The following is a 22,774-nucleotide window of genomic DNA, read 5'->3' on the forward strand; positions in this document are numbered from 1 at the left end:
TCGGAGTAAGGTATTGCACCTATCTCGTTCTGATTGCTATACAGAACCAGGAGATCCCTATTTCCCTGGATTTTAGCATATCTCGATCCTGTAATCTGGTATCAGATTACAGTCTCAAATCCAGATCTTCTCAGATTGGCTTAAAAGAAAATGATTACACTCCTTGCTGGATTTTGGCTTATATGAGAATTTTCAAGCCTGCAATTGTGATTCTTGTATTATTGGTCTTAGCTGCGAAGACTGTGCTCCCAAATCTGTCCAAATGCTGCGAGCATCACCAAATTCAAGTATTTTTGATTATATTGATAGCTTAGCAGACCCAGAACAAAAGAAGGCTTGCCTTGAGCATCTTAGAAACAATGTTTCTACCCAAAATTCTCCTCAACCTTACAATCTGCTAAGACGGTTAGAAACTAGCCGACGGGTACAGTCATTAAACCGTACCTAGTCAAATAACCCCGGACGACCTAGTAAGGAAAGGGGGTACTGTTACTGTTCCAGGTTATAGGACAGTCCGGCCAATATCCGGCTCAAATAAATAAGATATAATCCTTGGTCAACCCTTTTTAGAAAAAAACAAACCATTCAAAATAACCCAAGATGGGATTTCTACAAAATTCCAAGGTCAAAAAATTGTCTTTCCATTCTTACAAGCCCAAAATTCTAATGACCAAAGCATTAGGAAAATTAAACAATTAAATTTTCTCAAGACAGAGCTTCTCCATAAACGGATCTCTGACTATCTCAAAAACCCCAAGACCATCCAACAAATTAACCAAATCAAATTAAAATTTGAATCTAATCTTTGTTCTGATGTTCCTGATGCCTTTTGGCACCGAAAACAGCATATGGTCTCCCTACCTTATGCTACTGGGTTTTCAGATCTTCAAATCCCCACTAAAGCACGACCAGCCCAAATGAATCAAACTCTTCTTGAAACTTGCAAAGAAGAGATTAATGATCTCTTAGCCAAAAAACTCATCCGACCTAGTACCTCACCTTGGAGTTGCACAGCCTTCTATGTCAATAAGGCTGCTGAAATAGAAAGAGGTACTCCTCGGCTAGTAGTTAATTACAAACCCTTAAATGATGCCCTCCAATGGGTCAGATATCCAATCCCAAATCAAAAGGATCTTTTACAAAGAATTTATCAAGCAAAAATCTTTTCCAAATTCGATATGAAGTCTGGTTTCTGGCAGATCCAAATCCAAGATAAGGATCATTATAAAACCGCCTTCACAACCCCCTTTGGCTTATATGAATGGAACGTCATGCCATTCGGCCTCAAAAATGCCCCTAGTGAATTTCAGAAAATCATGAATGCCATATTCAATCCTTATGGACAAGTTTTACAAGTTTCAGAAAATTTTTGAATACAGAAAATTATGACTGACCAATAAAGAATTGATATTGTTTGAGACTCTACAAAATTTGGCAATGTGGCCTGGTTTACCACATTTGAAACACCCTTGAGTAGTTTTGTCGAGTTTTTTATCTTTGAAATTTTTAGGTGCCTTGAAAGGCTTCCTGTATTTATTATATTTTGGCTTTGAAGGAGTTTTATGGTAAAACTCAGGGGTTGTAAATGGTCTGTGGGACACATATTTTTTAGATTTGTGGAAATTTTTATAAAATTTGCGAGAAGATTTATGTTTATGTATATATATATATATATATATTGGTACAAAAAAAAAAGGTGCTCCATAGTGGTGATCATAGGCCCAGGACAAGCCCCCGTACGGCAAGCGACTCTTCCACAGGACCAATCGACGTTAGCGGGCATGACTCAAGCAGTGATGGATTGAGGGCATTTTTACCACTTGGTGTGAATTGTAGACGACTCTCGGCTTTAAAATATATCAAACCATATTAAGGAGGTCACCTTTTACCAATAGTCTAATATCTCCCTCTCCAGCCAATGTGGGACCAAAGGTTCTTGGTGGGTCATTTCTTGGTTATTGCCTTTTTAGTCTCATATTGGTTAGAGAAGGATATATTGAACTATTGATAAAAGATGGCCTCCTTAACATGACATAACTAAAGTGTCAAAATCGAATTGAAATTAACCATTTGTAGGGTTTGAAAAGTTGAGATTGTCTTCATTGCAGTTTTTCAAAATCAGCATTAAACTGGATCGACTGATATTCAGAGACATTATCAGGATTAAAACCGTGAACGGAAGAAGAAATAAAACTGTGAAAGGAACCCCCAAAATGAACAATATCATGTCAGTTAAGGGACCGACTCGTTACAAAGCAATCCTAAACAACCATTCTCAATTAAAACTCGGTTGACGAGGCTTGTTTGCCCCCTTATGGCTTTGGGATCAGATTAGGATTGGCACTGGTGAGGAATGAACCATATAACCTAAGGTTGAACATGTAATTGTCTAGATATCTCTGTTCATTTTACACTCTTGAAACCTACATCTATTTTGTAAATAGAAATGTGAATACTTATGCCAATGATATTTCTAAATGGGCTTTACTCTAACCTGCTCTTGGGTAAGTGACGACATACCTGAAGGATATTCGCAAAATTGTATCTTCTTTCCTAAATAAGCTTTTATAAATTCTCTACTTCTCGGGTTTCAACTTTCAAGTGCCAAAAATAAAAGACATGCCATGTGGTAAGACATAGAGCTATAGGAAGTCAAGACCTATTCTCCCATCTGTATCACTATATCACCATACCTTTTATTGAGTGAGGGTTTGGTTTTTTTTTTTTGATAAAAAAAATCTTGTGAGAGTGTTTCTTACATTAATATCGAGGGCAGACATCTCCACTATTTTTTAGGGCGGGGCGGGGGGGGGGGGGGGGAAAGAGACGATGGCTAGTTGTGTGGTCCTTTGCACTAGTGCGGAAGCCAATAAGACCATGTATAAAGACATCAATATGAATAAGATTTTCTGATTTCAGAGGGATGGACGGTGACTTTACACACCCCTGTGTCTGGGTGCAAGGGACACCTGACGAGGTACCTTTCTTTTTCCTTTTTTTTTTCTGAATTTTTATATTATAATTTTTTATGGGTTCAATTTTTATGAACATATTGTCAATGCCATTATCTAATCAATGAATTAAAGTTCAAACAATTTGACTCCTCTATGCCATTTGACGTTTTAATAATTATTTGAAAAATATAAGAAATGTTGAAGAAGAAAAATAAAAGACACATGGTTTACCATGTTTGAGAATGACCACCAAATTTAACATATGATTTAAGATATTCCTATTTATAGAATTTGCCCACATGACAAAACGAGTTCATGCCTGCGTATCTCACACCCCTATGTAGGAAACATTTTTCCTTTTAATATTTAATAATGATAGCTCATAATTAAATTTATACAATTTTATTTTACGGATATCGAATAATTAAATTTATATAAATGTGTTTTGGTAGAATCCTGAATCCATGGATTGAAAATAGACCAAACCATTGTACATGCTACCAAAGGATACTTGAATGATTTAATTATTAGACCTCAGGATTTGATTTCCCACTATTCATTCTTACCTGATCCCAAGCCAAGTCTACTGATGCTCAACTGGACTGACTTAGATTGGGCGCTCCAAGGGTCATCCAGGCCTGTTACAACCAAGTTATGCCGATATGTGGCTGTTACAATTGTTCCATTAGAAGCCCAGTGAAATTTAGGGCCGAGCGTGCACTCCAACTAGCCTTGTCTGACATAATAAATGGGCGTATGTTCCTTCATTCTGCCACAGTTCCTTAGACAATAGAGATCAAAAACCTAGAATCGGGAGCTGGATCTGTCTTGGTCCTAGACTCCTAGCCGACTTTGATCAGAATCGAAAAGAAATCGATCAAAATTGGCCAAGACATATCCTAACCCCAGAATCCATGCAAAGATCGACTCCAAATCAGCCTCGCCCGATCTGATTCCAATTCTTAAAACCCTACTAGACAGCTTTAGATAGGTATATACCATGTGGCATTTGCGCTGGCAAAACAATCTGTCCATGTCACCACAAGTTCACAACTGGACCCTTATCCTCTTAGGCTGCACTAGCACGAGTTATGAGGGCTCTTTTCTTAGGGCGAAAGAACTGTGGAAACAGTAAACCAACGGGCCAATGGGAGGGCATGTGGCAGCATATTCAGCACACACCAAAGGGGAGGGGGGGGAGGCAGCACAATCTTTTTGCATCCTGCATAGTCTGGGCATTTCCTGCTTTCTAACTTCTAACACTCCATTCATTCCTTAAACCTGTCATCTTTCGACTTTTTTTTTCCATCAAAGCCCGTCCTCTTCGTCTTCCTTACTCAAAGACCATTCATTACAAGCACCTCTAATTCAGACTCCGTCCCCATCTTAACAACTAAACCATTTATCTCGAGATCTAAGTCATCAGCAGCAAAGTCGAACTCAACTGTAGGATTTTCCAACAGAGCAATGATCCCTTCTTCAGACTAAGGTAAATTCAGATCTGGGAAACCTTTACCCTCAAGTACAACATCAAGGAAGTGATCTCTGAGGAATCATTACTATGCCAAGCTGCTGGGTGTTCAAACAAATTCCTCATCATGGAAGTTCCCTATCCTCACGTCAAGGGCATCGATGATGGATTTGCCGTCTTGGAAGTAATGCCATGCCCACTCAGCCTGACACATATGCTCATCTCCATCATTGGCTTCTCTTGCTGTTGCCAATTCCAACAGCACCTCCCCAAAGCTGTAGATATCAATCTTCTCATTCACATCGGTTGTATAAGAAAATTCTGTAGACCCAATTACCAAAATATGTACTAGTATAAACACAGGAATTCCTGGCTTTGCCATTCAAGGAAAAATTCTAAAATTAAGAACAGAGAATTCTGCAATTTCAAAAACTACACTCACCTCGAGAAATGTAGCCAAAAGAAAGACATTTTGTTAGGCCCCCTGGCTTATGCATCAGCTTGGCAAGCCCAAAATCTGCAATCCTTGCCTTGAAGTCTTAAGTCTAGTAGCATGTTGCTTGACTTCACATCAGGGTTAACAATTGGCAAAAAGCAATCATGGTTCACGTAACAAAGCCCTTGTGAAGCTCCAACTGCAATCTGCAACCTTTTAGGTTAATCCAACTCTAGTGATGGACAGAACCAGACAGCGTCAATCCTCCAATCTTCCTGTGGAGCCATCAATCCAAGCTCCTATTCTCCAAGTAACATAAACGAGAAGCTTTGATAGTCAGGAGTCAGTGAAGAGTCGGGGATAACAAAAAAAGGAGAACGTGGAACGTGGAATGGGAAAACCCATTCCAAAACGAGGTCCATTCTTGACTCCATTCTAGGAATTTAGAATGAGAATGTGTACCAAACAAAGGGCGTGCTAGGAAACGGCGAAACGGTTTTCAAGGCTTTCACCCCAGAAAACTGAACTAGACTCCGTCCCTCTATGTCCATTCAATCTGAATCTTACTGATTTCTGCCATTCCAGAATGCATTCTAGACCCAGAACTTCTGATACGCATACCAAACACAGCCTGTAAGTAAATTGAGATGGAGTAGAGATTGCAACCCAAAACATGATCATCTAAATGTGTAAAGAAGATTCAAAAAGAAAATACATCATGACATCCTATCTTGAAAGTTTTCTTTTACCTATGCAACAACTACTTCACAATGAAAAATTTTCAAATAAATAAATAAAAACTCTACACCCCTTCAAACAAGAACTATTTCTACAAAACTGATCTAAATTTAAGTATCCAGGAAAATTAAGTAGATTCTCCTGGATGAGTTCCATCGCTTGTTTCACTGCTCTTACCTGCATTTCTCTGATTGCCCTGCTGCTCTCTGGACTTAGCTGGGCCAGGACCAGCAGATACCTTGACCAATGATGGACGCAAGAGCCTGTCACCAAGTTTGAAACCCTTACGAAATTCTTCAATTATGATACCTTCTGCAAATTCTGTGGACTCTTCACGCATGATTGCCCCATGAAGCTGAAAAAAAAAAAAAGAATTAAGGGTATGTAATGAGATCATTACTTGCCCTGAACTAGTATAGCACAACATACTGACTTAAGAAAATAAGTTTCACTTGTGAGAATGGAGTATTTCATAAGTAGTCTTGCCCTCAAATATTGAGGACAAATGAATATATAAAGAAGAATTATCACTCCCCTCCCTGAACTATGGCTAAATATCAAGTTCCCCCAGGTTTTTGAAAATATTTTCACTCCCCTCCCCCCAAATCAAAAGATTCTATCAACCATGACTAAGTGTTAGTTTTTTCTGTTAAGTGCTTGTCCTATTTTTCATAATACCCTAAATGCCCCCCTCCCTAATCGATCAAAAGAAGAGGAGGCCTACTTTGTGTGTTCTTCAGTGAAACTCTCACCAAGAAGACCTGCTTGAATCGAAGACCTGAAGTTCTCCTCCTTCAATCAAAGCGACTGAATCTTTAGTTCGCCTCCTTCAATCGAAGCCCTACTCCTTCAATTGAAGCCCTCCTTCAATCGAAGCCCTGCCATTTTAGGTTGTTCAATTGCAAGAATTTTCAGCAAGACTGTGAGTAAGAAGTAGCCAAACACAGCAACCCAAATAAAAAAGAGCTGAGAAAACTTAATCCAAATGCTGATACAGTCCAATTTCAAGCATCTCCTTCATCAAATCTCTTGCTTTTTCCTCATTACCCTGTTCCCTGTATCCCTCAATGAAAAATCCATAGATCTCTGAATTTGGTTGAAAACCTTTTCCCACCATCTCTAATTGCAGTTGCAATGCTTCTTCCATTTCACCTTCTTTACATAACTCTCTTATTAGAAGCTCATAGCTCTTTATACCTGAAAAAATCTTGCCCTTTCATGGCATTCCTTAGAAAATTCAAACCTTCATTGACCCTACCGCTACAACACATCACTTGTACCACTTTATCGATTGTGGAAGCCTCTGGCCTGAAATCTTTCATGCACATATCCTTATATAAAAGGACTGTAGAATTAATTTCACAGTATCCTTTAATCAGATGTTCATAAGTTAGACAAGTTGCTTCAATTTCACTCAATGCCATATCCCGGAAAATTGTTCTGCCCTTTCCATTTGCCCAATTTTGCAGAAACCACCAATAATGTGTTATAAGCAGCAACATCAGGATCAATTTGTTTTGTTCTCATTTCTTCCCATAATTTTAGAGCTTCTGTCATCTTTCCTTCATCACAAAAAGCCGCCATTAAAGCATCAGGATAGAGGCATTTGATAAAGTTCAATCGGCTCTTTGAGCGCTGCTCTTCAAGGATCGAAACGACAGATGAGATTAAGGTTTCATTCGGAGGGTTTTGATCTGATGGGGATGATGGCAAGGAATGGAAAGATAATGAGAAATAGATGGTCAAATGTCTGCAAGAGGAAGCCCTGATCAGCAAGCAGGGCTTCAATTGAAGGAGGGCTTCGATTTCAAGCAAGCAGGGCTTCGATTGAAGGAGGAGAACTTCAGGTCTTCTTGGTGAGAGTTTCGCCGAAGAACACACGAACACACAAAGTAGGCTTCCTCTTCTTCATTTTGATCAATTAGGGAGGGGGCATTTAGGGTATTATGAAAAATAGGATAAGCACTTAACAGAAAAAACTAACACTTAGTCACGGTTGATAGAATCTTTTGATTTAGGGGGAGGGGAGTGAAATATTTTAAAAAACATGGGGGAACTTGATATTTAGCCATAGTTAAGGGGAGGGGAGTGATAATTCCTCATATATAAAATATGCATGCACCTTTCCTCATTTAAGCCGTTACTAGAAAATGCAACCAGTAATAAACCCCAGGAGTCAGACTCAATTTAATCAAGACCTGGGCTGAACTGAAAAGGTAACCAGGTCTTCATAAACCCCGTTACTAGAAAGTGCAACCAGTAATAAACCCCAGGAGTCAGACTCAATTTAATCAAGACCTGGGCTGTCTAAAAAGGTAACCAGGTCTTCATAAACCTGAACAAATTCCATTCAGTACTTGAAAAAAAAGCGTCAAGTACCCAGCTGAGTTTTGAGTCGACTCAGTATCAAACCTGTATTGTGCAAATAAGCTGATCAATAAAAATGACAATTTCCCCCAATACAGTTACCATCTGTCCACTACAATGAAGTTTACTTGGTTGTCAGAACTCTACAACTGATTTTGTTGATGGTAAAACCAAAATAAATCAATCACAGAAAAGATTAAAAAAATAATAATAATAACAATAATAAATAAATAAATAAATAAATAATAATAATAATAATAAAAGAATCAAAGTATGTGGTTGTTTAAAAACAAACCCCCGGAATGAGCTCAAAGGGCCAAAACAAACAAATTCATGGCAAGGATCTTCTAAAATTCATTTGTGCAAATATAGCATCTTGATATGTGGCAGGTTTAACAAAAATTGTCTTGTTCGTAACATTAAACCGACCCCAAAATATGACAAAGAAAATAAGAACACCTCATGTTGTATTAGTTGATGTGTAAAGCTCGCTGCAAAACAAAAGGATGAAAATGAGTGGAACCAATTTATGATTTCTGCAGCTTTCTTTTGTGTATCAAAATAATAAGTGAATGAAAAAGCTCCCAAATAAACAAAAGTTGACTAAGTCATTCTGTAACGACCCCAAATCCGATCTAGGAGTTTGGTTGTTGGCGGTCCAAGATTGATTTTATTTTAGGGAATGAACCGGTATGGATTTCCATAAACCATGGGAAAAAGCATATAAAATGAATAAAATATGTAATTAATTCATAGAAATGTGCAGCAGAAGTCTTAAATAATAAATAACAAAATAAAAGACACTTCCCCAATAGGAAGGTTTAAAATGAAGGTGACATTAAAGGTCAATAAGCATTACAAAAGACTTTAAAGAAAATGCTAAAGAAAATAGAATCATCAAGAAACTAGAAATAGCCTCCACCCAAGTCAAAGCCACCGTCACCCTTGTTAGACCATAGCTATGCAATAGGCTCATCATCTCCCTCTCCATGAATCTCAATCCCATCATCTGAACTATTGTAAGGGGTAAGCTTAGTAAATGGCAGAAATCACAATTTACACAAGTTTGAAAACAAAAGAAATAAAGTTTTCTCTTTTAAATGATATGTGAACTATTATAAAAATAAAGAAAAATTTAACAAGCCATTCAAACAATAATAGACATTACAAATCATGATTAATGAAATTTAACACAACCGTCCTGTACTGTACTACGGCTCACACCGTACTGTGACCTTGATCAGTGTGTTAACCCATTCACATAATTTATAATCTCAATAATAGTTCAAACATATGGGAATGACATGTGCCCCCCATACCGTACTACGGCTCACACCATACTATGACCATGATCCACATCCATCCCATATGCAAGATATTACAATCACACCATTGGTTCTTGTAAGGCGTAAAACACACCCTATTGTCTCGTACCGTACAACGGCTCACATCATACTATGACCTTGATCGATAGTGAGGTTTTTGCACAAACAAAATGTACTCAATGATAGCATACATCATCAAAAAATCTGCATAGGGACATAATGTAACAATCACAAATCCGGAAAAAAATGAAATAAATATAAATCAGAATTTCTAATATGCTTTTATTATTAAGTGTGAAATGCCAAACCCAATAAAGAGATAGAAATTTCAAGAGAAATAAATTTACAATTCTAAGAAAAAAATTAGTCATTTAATATATAAACATACAAGTTAATTTCCTATATCACATATTAATAATTATAAAACAAAATATGTGTAGAGAGTGAATTAAACCACTTAGTGAAACTTTCTCAGAAGGCAAAAAAAAAAACCTTTAGATATAAGGTCTTAAACGAACATCTCCTTCCTAATCAAGTGAAGCCAAGGGAAGGGGTTGAACCTTTCTTCTTCTTCTCTTTCTCACTTGAATCACCAAGAGAGAGGAAAAAGATGGGGGTGTCCCACTCACTCTCTCTCTCTCTCTCTCTTCAAAATCTACAGCCTCTACTTACCCTCTTCTCTTTCTATTTCCCAAGCTCTCTTCCCAATTCAAAAAAGAAATAAAATCTTTAAGGGCCAATCAGCTTTCCCCCTTGTCAATTTACTTAGCAAGGCTAAGAGGAGATGCCAAAAGTGTTGCCCACATGCCCCTTGATTATGCAATTTTTCCCCCCTTGATTTGATCATTTGTCCCCCCTCGATTGAAATCTTATAAGGGAAAAAAAGATAATCAATTTATCCCCCTTGATTTGATAATTTGTCCCCCTTAATTTGAATCTCACAAGAAGAAAAAGACATCATTAAGTTAGTACAATTAAAAGGATATTAATCTAGGTATCAAATCATAATTGTAGGAATTTGAATAATTAACAAAATAGGTAGGGTGGTTTGAAAATCAACCATAAGTATATAAACCAAATAAGGAAATAATGTGAGGTGGGGAGATAAAGTACCATATTTAATATGGTTTATAATAGGCAAGTAATTGTAAGGAAAATTAGTAGTTTCTATAAGTGAACAACCAAAAAGGCAGTTATGCTTCACCACATAGTTATCCTAAAAGGTACGAGTATAAAATAAATAAATTTGCAACTCAAAAATATTTAAAAAAACTTACCAAAAATAGAGCGGTGACATGGCCAAAGAATCTTGGACTTTTGTCAACAAGTTTACATTTTGACCGCCACGTCATCCATTACAAACATTAACTTTGACTACCCCATCATCAGTTGACTCATCACTTCAGGTCAGGGATGGACTAAGTCAAAGAAAAATCAAGGGTATTATAGTCCTCCCTCCTTAAAGAAATTTCATATCGAAATTTAAAAGTTTTCTAGAGAAAAAGAAGTTACCTCAAGATCCATAGCTTGAATCCTATCTTCCTCTCTTCCCTCGATTGCTACAGCTCCTAAGTCATTGGTACCTGTTAAGGTATGACACAATTAGACTGAGCTTAGCCTGAGCGTAACAATAATTTGAGGTATGTACTTAGGTTCAAAGTTTACCTGGTTCACCAAATACTTGTGGATATCTGGCCCGCATATCCTCTTCTAGTTCTCACGAAGCCTCAATATTACCGTGGTGTTTCCAAAGAATTTTCACATACAGAATAGTACGTCCTCGTAACACTTGGTCTTTGAGGTCTAAGATTTGTACAGGTGACTCTTAATAAGTCAAATTGGTGTCCAATTGCAATGACTCATAACTTAAGACATATGATGGGTCTGCTACATACTTCCGGAGTAAAGACACATGGAAAACATCATGTACTCCAGAAAGGGCGGGTGGTAGAGCGAGCTGGTATGCCACAGTTCCAACCTTCTTCAAGATTGCAAAAGGTCCGATAAACCGAAGACTCAACTTTCCTTTCTTCCCAAATCTGACTATTCCTTTCATCGGTGCAATCTTCAAGAACACATTATCGCCCTCAGAAAATTCCAGTTCTATCCATTTGGTGTCAGCATAGCTTTTTTGTCTGTCTTGGGCTGCCTTGATCCTCAACCGAATAAGTTGGACTTTCACTTATGACTCACTGATTAAGTCAGGCTTGGCTAACTTCTTTTCCCCAACCTCATCCCAAAACAAGGGTGAGCGGCATTTCCTCCCGTGCAAGGCTTCATAAGGAGCCATTCCAATGGTCGCTTGAAAGTTGTTATAAGCGAACTCGACCAAAGGAAGATGCTTCTCCCAACTGCCCTTTAGGTCGAAAGCACAGGCCCGAAGCATGTCTTCAATGATTTGATTTAACCTCTCAGTCTGCCCATCTGTCTGAGGATGAAAAGCAGTGCTAAACTTCAACTCCGTTCCCATAGACTTACACCCCTTTGCAGAATTGAGAGGTGAATCTAGCATCTCTATCCGATACAATTGATAAGGGTACTCCATATAAGCGTAATACCTGATCAATATATAATTGAGTCATTGTCTCCATGGTATACTTCATAGAATAGGCAATAAAATGAGTGGATTTAGTTAGACAATCCATCACAACCCATATAGCATCATGACCTTTTGGAGTCTTGGCAATGCAGTGATAAAGTCCATTCCGATGGAGTCCCATTTCCACTGTGGAATTTCTGATGGTTTCAGGAGTCCAGAAGGTCGTTGATGTTCAGCCTTCACTTGTTGACAAGTCAAGCACTTTCTAACAAAGTTGGCAACATCTCTCTTCATATTGTCCCACCAATATCGTTCTTTCAGATCACGATACATCTTAGTGCTCCCAGGGTGAATGGAGTAAGGTGTGCTATGAGCTTCGGTCAGAATCATCATCCTTATATCTTCATCGGTGGGTACACATAGTCGTTCACCTATTCTGATGATGCCATTCATGGCTACATTGAATGGTGTGTCCTCTTCCTGAATCACCTTCCTAACTTTGGTTAATCTCTGATCCTTCAATTGACCCTCTTTGATTTGGTCCATTAAAAACCATTCTTAGATAACCAAGTGGCAAAATAAGGCCTTAGGTCTACTAACAAGCAGGCCCAATTCAAAGTCATCAATCTCTTCTTTCAACTTCGCTCGTCCAATCAACAGAGCTGTGGACAACCCCTATGGTTTCCTACTGAGTGCATCGGCAACCACCTTAGCCTTTCCTGGATGATATAGGATGTCGCAGTCGTAGTCCTTGATGAATTCCACCCATCGACGTTGCCTCATGTTCAACTCCCTCTGAGCGAAAATGTATTTGAGGCTTTTGTGATCCGTATATATCTCACACCTCTCACCATACAAGTAGTGCCTCCAAATCCTCATTACAAATACTACTACCGCTAACTACAAGCCATGAGTAGAGTAATTCCTCTCATGGTCTTTGATTTTCCTAGAAGCGTAAGCTATAACCCTTCCGTGCTACATCAGCACACAACCCAAACCTCTCAAGGATGCATCACTATAGATCACCATTCCACTTGTCCCTTCAGGTAAGGTTAGGATAGCCGCAGTCACCAACTTCCTCTTCAACTCCTTAAAAGCTTTATTACATGCTTCCGTCCAGATAAACTTTGTCCCTTTTCTAGTCAAAGCGGTTAATGGTATAACAATGCTAGAGAAGCCTTCAATAAATCTTCTATAATATCCAGCCATTCCTAAAAAGGTTCGAATCTCAGTCATTGAGGTAGGAACAGCCCATTTGGTTACCGCCTTGACTTTTGCAGGATCTACTGAAATTCCCTCTCCAAAGATCACATGACCTAAGAACATCACCTGATCGAGCCAAAAATCGCACTTACTCAGCTTGGCATATAATTGCTTCTCCTGTAACTTCCGTAGTGTGATCTCCAAGTGTTCAGCATGGTCCTCCTTGTTCTGGGAATAGATTAGGATGTCATCGATGAACACTATCACAAAATGATCCAAGTAATCATGAAAGACACGATTCATAAGGTCCATGAACACAGTTGGTGCATTGGTTAAACCGAACGGCATAACTATGAACTCATAATGTCCATAACGTGTTCTAAACGTTGTTTTTGGTATGTCTTCCTTCCTCACTCGAAGTTGATAGTACCCAGAATGCAGATCTATTTTAGAGAATACGCTAGCCCCTTGCAATTGATCAAAAAGACCATCAATTCTGGGCAACGGGTACCTGTTCTTTATTGTGACCTTATTCAGCTCACAATAGTCAATACATAGCCGCATGATCCCGTCTTTCTTCTTCACAAATAGGACTGGGGCACCCCACGGCGATACACTCGGTCTGATGTATCCCTTCTCTAACAATTCTTGTAGTTGCTCCTTCAATTCCCTCAATTCTGTTGGAGCCATCCGGTAGGGTTCCTTTGAGATTGGTGCTGTACCAGGGATCAGGTCTATTGAGAATTCAACTTCCCTTTCTAGTGGTACACCATCGAGGTCTGCTGGGAAGACATCGGGGAAGTCCCTGACTATTTCTATGTCCTTTGTCTTGATTTCCATCTTTTCCTTCACTATAGCCGCTAGGAATCCATGACATCCTTGAGTGAGTAGCTTCCTTGCCTTCACAGCTGAAATGATAGGCAGGATTGGTTTGCTTTTCTTCACCCCAGAGAATTTAAATTCTTTCCTAGTTTCGGGCCTAAACAAGATTTCCTTCTCGCAACATAATATTGTTGCCCTATAAGTGGATAGCCAATCCATGCCAAAAATTACATCCAAGTCTTTCATCTCTAGCAATATCAAGTCTGCCATTAAAGTTTTTATTCCTACTTGGACAGGGCAAGATGCATACATCTTGTTGGCAATTGAAATCTCCCCTGAAGGTAGAGATACACTAGTTTATGTTCAAGAGGGCTTGGCATCAGGGATAGTTTCTAAGCGAAACTCTTTGATATGTAATACCCCTGATTTTTCTTTGACTTAGTCCAACCCTGACCTGAAGTGATGAATCAATTGATGACAGGGCAGTAAGAGTCAATATTTGTAATGGATGGCATGGCAGTCAAAATGTAAACTTGTTGACAAAAGTCTAAGATTCTTTAGCCTTGTCACCGCTCTATTTTTGGTAAGCATTTTTAAATGTTTTTGAATTGCAAATTTTTTTTTTAAGACTCATGCCTTTTAGGATAACTATGTGGTGAAGCATAACTGTCTTTTTTGTTGTCGGTCACTTATAGAAACTCCTAATTTGCCTTACAATTACTTGCCTATTATAAACCATATTAAATATGGTATTTTATTTCCCCACCTCACATTATGTCCTTATTTAGTTTATATACTTATGGTTGATTTTCAAACCACCCTACTTATTATGTTAATTATTCAAATTCCTGCAATTATGATTTGACACCTAGATTAATATCTTTTTAATTATACTAACTTAGTGATGTCTTTTTCCCCTTCCTTGTGAGTTCAAATCAAGAGGGTAAATTGATTATCTTTTTTTCCCTTCCTTATAAGATTCCAATCAAGAGGGGACAAATGATCAAATCAAGGGGGGAAAATTGCATAATCAAAGGGCATGTGGGCAACACTTTTGGCATCTCCTCTTAGCCTTGCTAAGTAAATTGACAAGGAGGAAAGCTAAATGACCCTTAAAGATTTTATTTCTTCTTTGAATCAGGAAGAGAGCTTGGGAAATAAAAAGAGAAGAGGGTAAGTTGATAGCCTCTCACAAGGCTACAGATTTTGAAAAGAGAGAGAGAGAGAGAGAGAGAGAGAGAGTGGGACACCGCCATCTTTTTCCCCTCTCTTGGTGATTCAAGTGAGAAAGAGAAGAAGAAGAAAGGTTCAACCCCTTCCCTTGGCTTTGCTTGATTAGGAAGGAGACGTTCATTCAAGACCTTATATCTAAAGGTTTTTTTTTTTTTGCCTTGTATGAAAGTTTCAGTAAGTGGTTTAATTCACTCTCTACACATGTTTTGTTTTATAATTATTGATATGTGATATAGGAAATTAACTTGTATGTTTATATATTAAATGACTAACTTTTTTTCTTAGAATTGTAAATTATTTCTCTTGAAATTTCTATCTCTTTATTGGGTTTGGCATTTCACACTTAATAATACAAGCATATTAAAAATTCTGATTTATATTTATTTCATTTTTTTCAGTGTGATTGTTACATTGTCCCTATGCGGATTTTTGGATGATGTATGCTATCATTGAGCACATTTTGTTTGTGCGAAAACCTCACTATCGAACAAGATCACAGTACGGTGTGAGCCGTAGTACGGTACGAGACGATTGGATGTGTTTTACGCCTTACAAGAACCAATGGTGTGATTGTAATATCTTGCATATAGGATTGATGTAGATCATGGTCACAGTACGGTGTGAGTCGTAGTACGGTACGGGGGCATATGTCATTCCCATATGTTTGAACTATTATTGAGATTATGAATTATGTGAATGGGTTAACAAACCGATCAAGATCACAGTACAGTGTGAGCCATAGTACTATATGAGACAGTGGTGTTAAATTTCATTAATCATGATTTGTGATATCTATTATTGTTTGAATGACTCGTTAATTTTTTTTTTTTTCATAATAGTTCACATTTCATTGAAAAGAGAACTTTATTTCTTTTGTTTTCAAACTTGTATAAATTGTGATTTCTGTCATTTACTAAGCTTCCCCAAAAGCTTACCCCTAACAATATTTCAGATGATGGGATTGAAATTCATGGAGAGGGAGATGAAGAACCTATTGCATACCTATGGTCTAACAAGGATAAGGGTGGCTTTGACTTGGGTGGAGGCTATTTCTAGTTTCTTGATGATTCTATTTTCTTTAGCATTTTCTTTAAAGTCTTTTGTAAGGCTTATTGACCTTTAATGTCATCTTCATTTTAAACCTTCCTATTGGGGAAGTGTCTTTTATTTTGTTATTTATTATTTAAGACTTCCGCTGCACATTTCTATGAATTAATCACATCTTTTATTTATTTTATATGTTTTTTCCCATGGTTTATGGAAATCCATACCGGTTCATTCCCTAAAATGAAATTGATCTTGGACCGCCAACGACCAAACTCCTAGATCGGATTTGGGGTCGTTACACATTCACTATCTGTTGATTTTGAAAATATAGCAATTCAGAAAAGGATTCAATTCTCTGTATAGCCATACCTCTTCCCCAAATGTGGGATGATAGGCTGAAACAGAACAACACTAATACATCTACAGAATTCCAGAATCGCAGTGGCCAAAACAACAGGATATATGGACAAAATATGACAGAATTAATAATTACAAATCAAACCACTGGATGGGGCTGAAATCATAGTTGAAAGAAGGCGCTGTTATACTGAATGAGTGCTCAAAATTTCAGGTTAAACCAATGGAGGGATTGGGAGATAAAAAAACAGAACTGAAATTAGAAAGTAAGGAGAAAACAGAAATATCAACTAATAAATTTTTAATATCGGTCAATCTCAATCCAGCAGTCCAATGGAGACCAGGCTGGGATCAAAGGCAACAACCAGGGAAGGAATTAACATACTAAAAATTCAGAGCAATCTGATGATTTGATGACTAGAAATCAAGGGGGAAAACTCATCGCAGACATAAATCAGAACAGGAAAACTAAAGAATAGATTAGGATAATGAAGAACAATACAGTGAAATAAGATAAAACACTACCTGAGATTACCCTGGTATGAGCCACAATAATGAAAAGATGGCTGTTGGACTTTACTGGACCAGAATAACAATCAAAGAATAAAATAAGAAAAGCTAGGAAAGAAGAGGGAATAGGGAAGTGCCTCTCACCATATTTGCCTCTCACAGCAACTGAATTACTCAGCACACACAGTCAAACTATTTCTTTTAATCACCAAAACTGATAAGGGATGTCTCCCTTTGTTGTATTTATAATAATGTAAACAATCAATCACAAAACTGTACTTCTCCATGCGTGGAGGTCTCTTGGTAAAAATAGAAACGAATTTCTCTATTGCTATTACATGAAACAGAAAGACAAAAAATGGAAACTCCTACTTGCTAACAAGTAACAACTAACTAATAACTACAAGTAAATAAAAAGAAACAAAATAAGTTGAAAGATCTTGGTGGCCACTCCTCCATGCTAGCTGTCCAGGTGGTGTCCATGCGATAGCTGTAAAAGGACCACCAAGATCTTCTAATCTCTCTTTCATGCGAGGCAGCATCCCAACTTCAGAATGACTCAACAAAATGGCCAGAGAGGGCCAGACCAGATCTGGAAAATCTTCCCAAGTTCTTCTCCCATGCATGGATCCTATAGGACCCACTAAATCCGACAGAATCTCCTCCTCAACACAATACGGGCCTGTATATGAGTAAATCAATGACCAGAATAGGCCTTGGTTTGGGCTGCCTATAACCAAACCCACATGGACTATTAAGGGGCCTGTTTGGACTGTTCTTAAACTATATCAGCTCTCCCCCGCTTAAAAACACTCAACCTCAGGTTTTAGATAGTCAAGGGACCAACTGTGTGATGGATATCGAATTTCAGTCTATACAAGTACTCAGACAGCTAGCGATAACTATGGATATAGTCCTCCAGACATGGCCCTCTCTCCTCAAAGAACTTGGGTGGAATAGCACACTTGATGTGCTCAAACACAATCATCATCAAGAGTAATGGCTGTAACCAAGTGGTCTTCTGCAACATCATCACCTTGGTTAACCTCCACTTCAAACGCTTCAGAATCTTCTTCACCGCTGTCCTCTGTAACACCTATCGAAGGAGACATACACAAAACATGAATGATGAGGGTGTCGTGTTAATCCTCTTCAGTGTTATCAGTCGGCTGATCATCAATCTCATCGTCATAGGAAAGTGGATCACAATATGTCGTCTCAGGGTTGGCTTCTAGGGCTGCTACAGTATGATTCGTTGGTCGTTGAGGGAATAACTTGGCAAAGTGAACATACTGGTGGCAATGACAGCAATTCGTGTTATTGCCGCTACGTATAGGAGCCTTTCCTTTCTCTACCATCATATGGACACCTGTTGGTTGAACTGTGGGACTATCAGAGACAATACTGCTAGGGGGCTTATTATACTCCCCAGCTTGGGAAGTTCCTCACTGATGGCATCAATAATTCCTCAGCCCATTTTGGAAACAGCCCATGAGGTCATATATATCTACCACGAAGAGTATCATTTTCCAAATGTAGTCCCGAAGCACACGATACCGGTAACACATCGGCCACAAAGTGTAATTCGCAACTACAACTAACTCTAATGCACATACTCAATGCATGAATGCAACAAGCATACGAGAATCACGGCACCAGTACCACCTTGGCGACACCGGATTCCGTCTCATACATACAACCAAACACATGATCACGGTACCGGTACCACCTCGGCCACACCAGATCCCGCCATACATCTCCATAACAATTCATATCATAATCATAAAAATGAAACATGTGATAGAACATCATCATTTGAACATTTAATAATCATGTATAATCCTACACGTGAGCAATTCTATAATAATAAAACAATCTAAAAACAAAGCAACCATCTCTCACCTTGTTGATCTCTGCTTGTGTTAGGATTCAAATAAGGCCACCAATCAATCCACTCAGTTTCAGTCTCGAGGCACGTGTGCGTCACTGTCCTAGAAACAAGGGCAATCGTACATCAGTACGTGTTAGAAAGATCGGGAGAGGCCCACTTGGGTCACCCCCAAAAGGTACAGACAAGGTTTCCCAGTGACAGTAATGTCACCGGAAACACCCATCGGAAACAGGGTTTTTCCAGCAGAAATATCAGTCCTGTTTCTGGTGGTGGTGACAGAGAGCTTTGAACTCTGTGGTTCACCGAAAACAACCGACCGGAAGCAAGTCCAGTGGATCCGGTGGCTTGCTTCCGGTGGCAGTACAGAACTGGCTACTCATTTTGAGGCTTTCCGGCTCGGGCCCGATCGTCGGGATTTGTTCGTGGAGTTTGTAAGGAAGGTTCCCAGCATCCTTTTAAGCCAATAAAATTCCGATTCCACCGAGCCGTTTGGGAGATACATCAATCGAACGATCGAAACCCTAGTTGGTCATTTGGCACTACTTGTTGCTGGAGCTCACCGGGCTTGGTTTGAACTCGGCAATAGCACCGGGAGGGTGGAATACGCATTCCCCAACCTCAACATGGTTTGTACACTAAGATTCCATCCAAACCTAGCTTAATATAGGTTAAAATGAAGAGAAAGAGTGGTGGGAGTGAGTGCACTTACCTCCGGCAATGATTCCTACGACTAGGCAGCAGCCGGCACCAAGGTAAGACCTCCTCCTTCTTCCCCTTCTTCTTCTTCCTTCTTCCCCTCTTTCTCTCCTCTCCTATGCTAGACACAAAGGAAATGAGGAAATGAAATCCTCATTTCCTTCTTATATGTTAAGTTGGACCTCAGGGTCCATTTGGTTGGACCCTATTCGGATCGATCAGGTTAATACAACTTTCAAAGCCCGAGAACCCAACTACGTAGGTCCGCAATGTGCTCACGTCACGAGGAAGATGTGGAGGATGATTTGGGATCATCCGAGACTGTCTACAATGCGAGTGGCGAGACCCACGGGCATCGGAACCTTGACAGCATGGCTCACCGGAAACAGCCCACCGGATTCAGGCCCAGTGCTTCCGGTGGCATATTTCTGGTGGTCAAGACAGCTTGCTGTCCACCAACTGGCCTTGCACGAGTGGTTGCCCTCGGTAGTGCTCATGGTCTTTCGACAACTTCGGTACGTGCAGGGATTTATGTGTAAGGAGTCGAGGGTCACTTACCGTCTGGGATCGGAAGGTACGAACTCCCTCCAGTTAGATTGGCACGCGATGCACAAATACTTGGGGTCATCTCTCCCCCTTCGGCAATGGGCGGCCGCGAGCCAAAACCAGGCAGTGCTTCCGATCTTCAGTCCGAGACCTACCACAACAGTTCAAATTAGACCGAGTCAGGGCACAGGTGTAACATGGCAAGACCATGGCTGAGAGGAGGCCCTTCCCTATCCCCCCCTCCTTCCTAACTTTTCATTTCCATTGTTTTTCTGGTCTCAGTTTTCCAGCAGTGAATATAGAACAGTCTTTCTGAGTTTTCTTTTGGTTATACCTCAGTTTCATATCCCATCTCCACATCTGTTGATTCTAACCAATATCACAGAGTTCTGCAACTGGTTGTTAGTATTCGGTCTGCAGATCAAAGGTTATCAGAACTGTTGGTTCTGTTTAAGGGCCACGCATGTGTCTGAACCCCTGTCCCTTGTCCCTGGTTTTATGTCCATCAATGTTTACTGACTCCCACCTGTTATCACAGAGTTCTCTTCAAGTTCATCCAACCTGCCATCAAAACAAGCCCCTATTCTGAACTTAGATTTCGGCCGTAGTTTTTGGCCCATCTAGCACTTGGATTGGGCTCAAGTTTTGAGGCCTCAATTCTCCTTAAAGACCCTCCACTCGACCAGGACTCCCCTCCTCCCCCCCCCCAAAAAAAAGGCAGCTCTTTTAGATCCATGTCCAGTTATTCGTATGCTAACCAATTATTTGTTTGGCAATACTTGTTTTTCATTAATCAGATATATTCATCTTTCTTTTTTCTTCCCACCATCTTCTAAACTGTTTTAACAGGAGTGACTTCAAACTAAAAAACCTTTCTCCATCACTTTTTTCCCAGTTTTCCTTTGGATAAAATGATCACAATTGTTTTAAGGGTTAAAGAGGGCATCGTAATACATTTTAATGCAGAGACCAGTAGCAGGCAAGTTGCTACAAGACAATTCTTTTCCCATCTTCAAATTTCCATAAATGCAACATCTTCATTTTTTTCTTTTTTTTCTATTTTGAAGACATTGAGAAGTTTTTGGGTACAAGCAGCAAGTTCAAGAGAGCATTAAAGTGCCCATTCTAAGATGGCAGGATTCATGGGAACCCATCCTATGGTCATACAGCACCTTTTTATCTCTCAAGATTTGTTGATTCATATAAGAAACATCCCACCTAATCTACCACATTCCTCATCTTGTCAGTTGTGTATGTGTGTGTGTGTGTGTGTTTGGGGGGTTGGTAATGGCCAGGGAACTGTCCAGACAAAGACCTGTTCCACATGGTTATCTGGTCACAATATGTTCCCAATTCCCAGCAAGGAGATCGGCTAGGTGGAAGCCATTGACTTGGGTAATCACATGTACCACATCTACGGTGCAAAAGTTTCTCATATCAGTGTACAAAGCATCCCTCTTCTACTTCAAGGAAACAGAAATAACAAACTTACCGATGGGTCAAAGGGCCTCCCAACTGTCTCCAGAGGAACAATGCCAAGTGATCCCAAAATCTCAAGAAACTGTTTATATATGCTTTGATAGCTATCATTGATCTTCTCCTCTCCCTGAGTCTCAACTTTAATTTGGGCTTTAGCTCGCTCAAAGTTATCCAACACTGGCAACAGACTCTCCACCACTTCCCCCTTTGCATTTGTCACCAAAGAAAGCCGTTCTCTCTGTCCTCTTCCTAAAATTATCGAAGTCTGCGATGACCCTAAGAATCAGATCCCTCTCCACTGACAGCTCTACAGATAAAGCAGCTACTTTGTTTGCAAGAGATATTTTCTCATCTTCAAGGGACTGAAGAAAAGCTTCTATCTCAGTAACCTTGGACTCGTTGTTACTTGCTAATGCTTCCTTCTATGCTTGCAGTAATGGTATAATTGGAGAAGCTGGTCTTTCTTCCATGTTAGCAATGCCTTCTTCATGCGAGATATCCTGTAAATCAGTCTATTAGCAGTAAAATACTAGATTCTTTATAATGTTCATTGATTAACTGACAGTTAAAAGTTTTCAGTTAGAATTGGGGCCAAGGGACAAGATTATCCTGTATCTCTTTCAACATACAGAAGTATTTTCTACTTCTTTCCTGGCATCTGACATTAGCTTGCTAAATGGTCAAATACTTTCTTTATGAAACCAAATTGATACATAGTTCAATAACTTCAGTCAAATGAACCTTTTCCACAGTTAAGGCCTCAGAATAAAGGAAGTGCCCCCAAAAGTCTCAGAGGGTGAACAAGATCTTCAATAATTTAATACATAGAAATTGATTCTGGGCACAAAACCAGAATGTTAGAGACTTGGTACATGTTCGGGTAAGCTTCCACGAGGCTTCTAAGAAGCCAGCTTCTGGAGTTTAAAAACATGCGGCTGCAATCAAAATGTGACATTTGGAATCTTCACCTCATAAGCCGAGAAGCCACCCAAAATGTGCTTCTGGAATTCTTGGTGTATCAATAAGAAAATGTGGAAAATAGGCAGCATAAGAATAGCATGACTATTAACAGAACATATAGATGGGGCATACACCATATATTAGACAACTATTTGGACAACTATGAACAGCACACATGGATGCATGGTAACACTTAGATA

General features: G+C 39.3%; 1 pseudogene; it reads right to left on the minus strand.

The window, feature by feature from the left end:
- Window positions 1–3,462: 3,462 nt before the first annotated feature.
- Window positions 3,463–22,120, minus strand: LOC122065298 (annotated as a pseudogene).
- Window positions 22,121–22,774: the final 654 nt, after the last annotated feature.

The sequence above is a fragment of the Macadamia integrifolia genome, unplaced genomic scaffold (genome assembly GCF_013358625.1).
Source record: "Macadamia integrifolia cultivar HAES 741 unplaced genomic scaffold, SCU_Mint_v3 scaffold1966, whole genome shotgun sequence".
NCBI classification, from domain to species: Eukaryota; Viridiplantae; Streptophyta; class Magnoliopsida; order Proteales; family Proteaceae; genus Macadamia; species Macadamia integrifolia.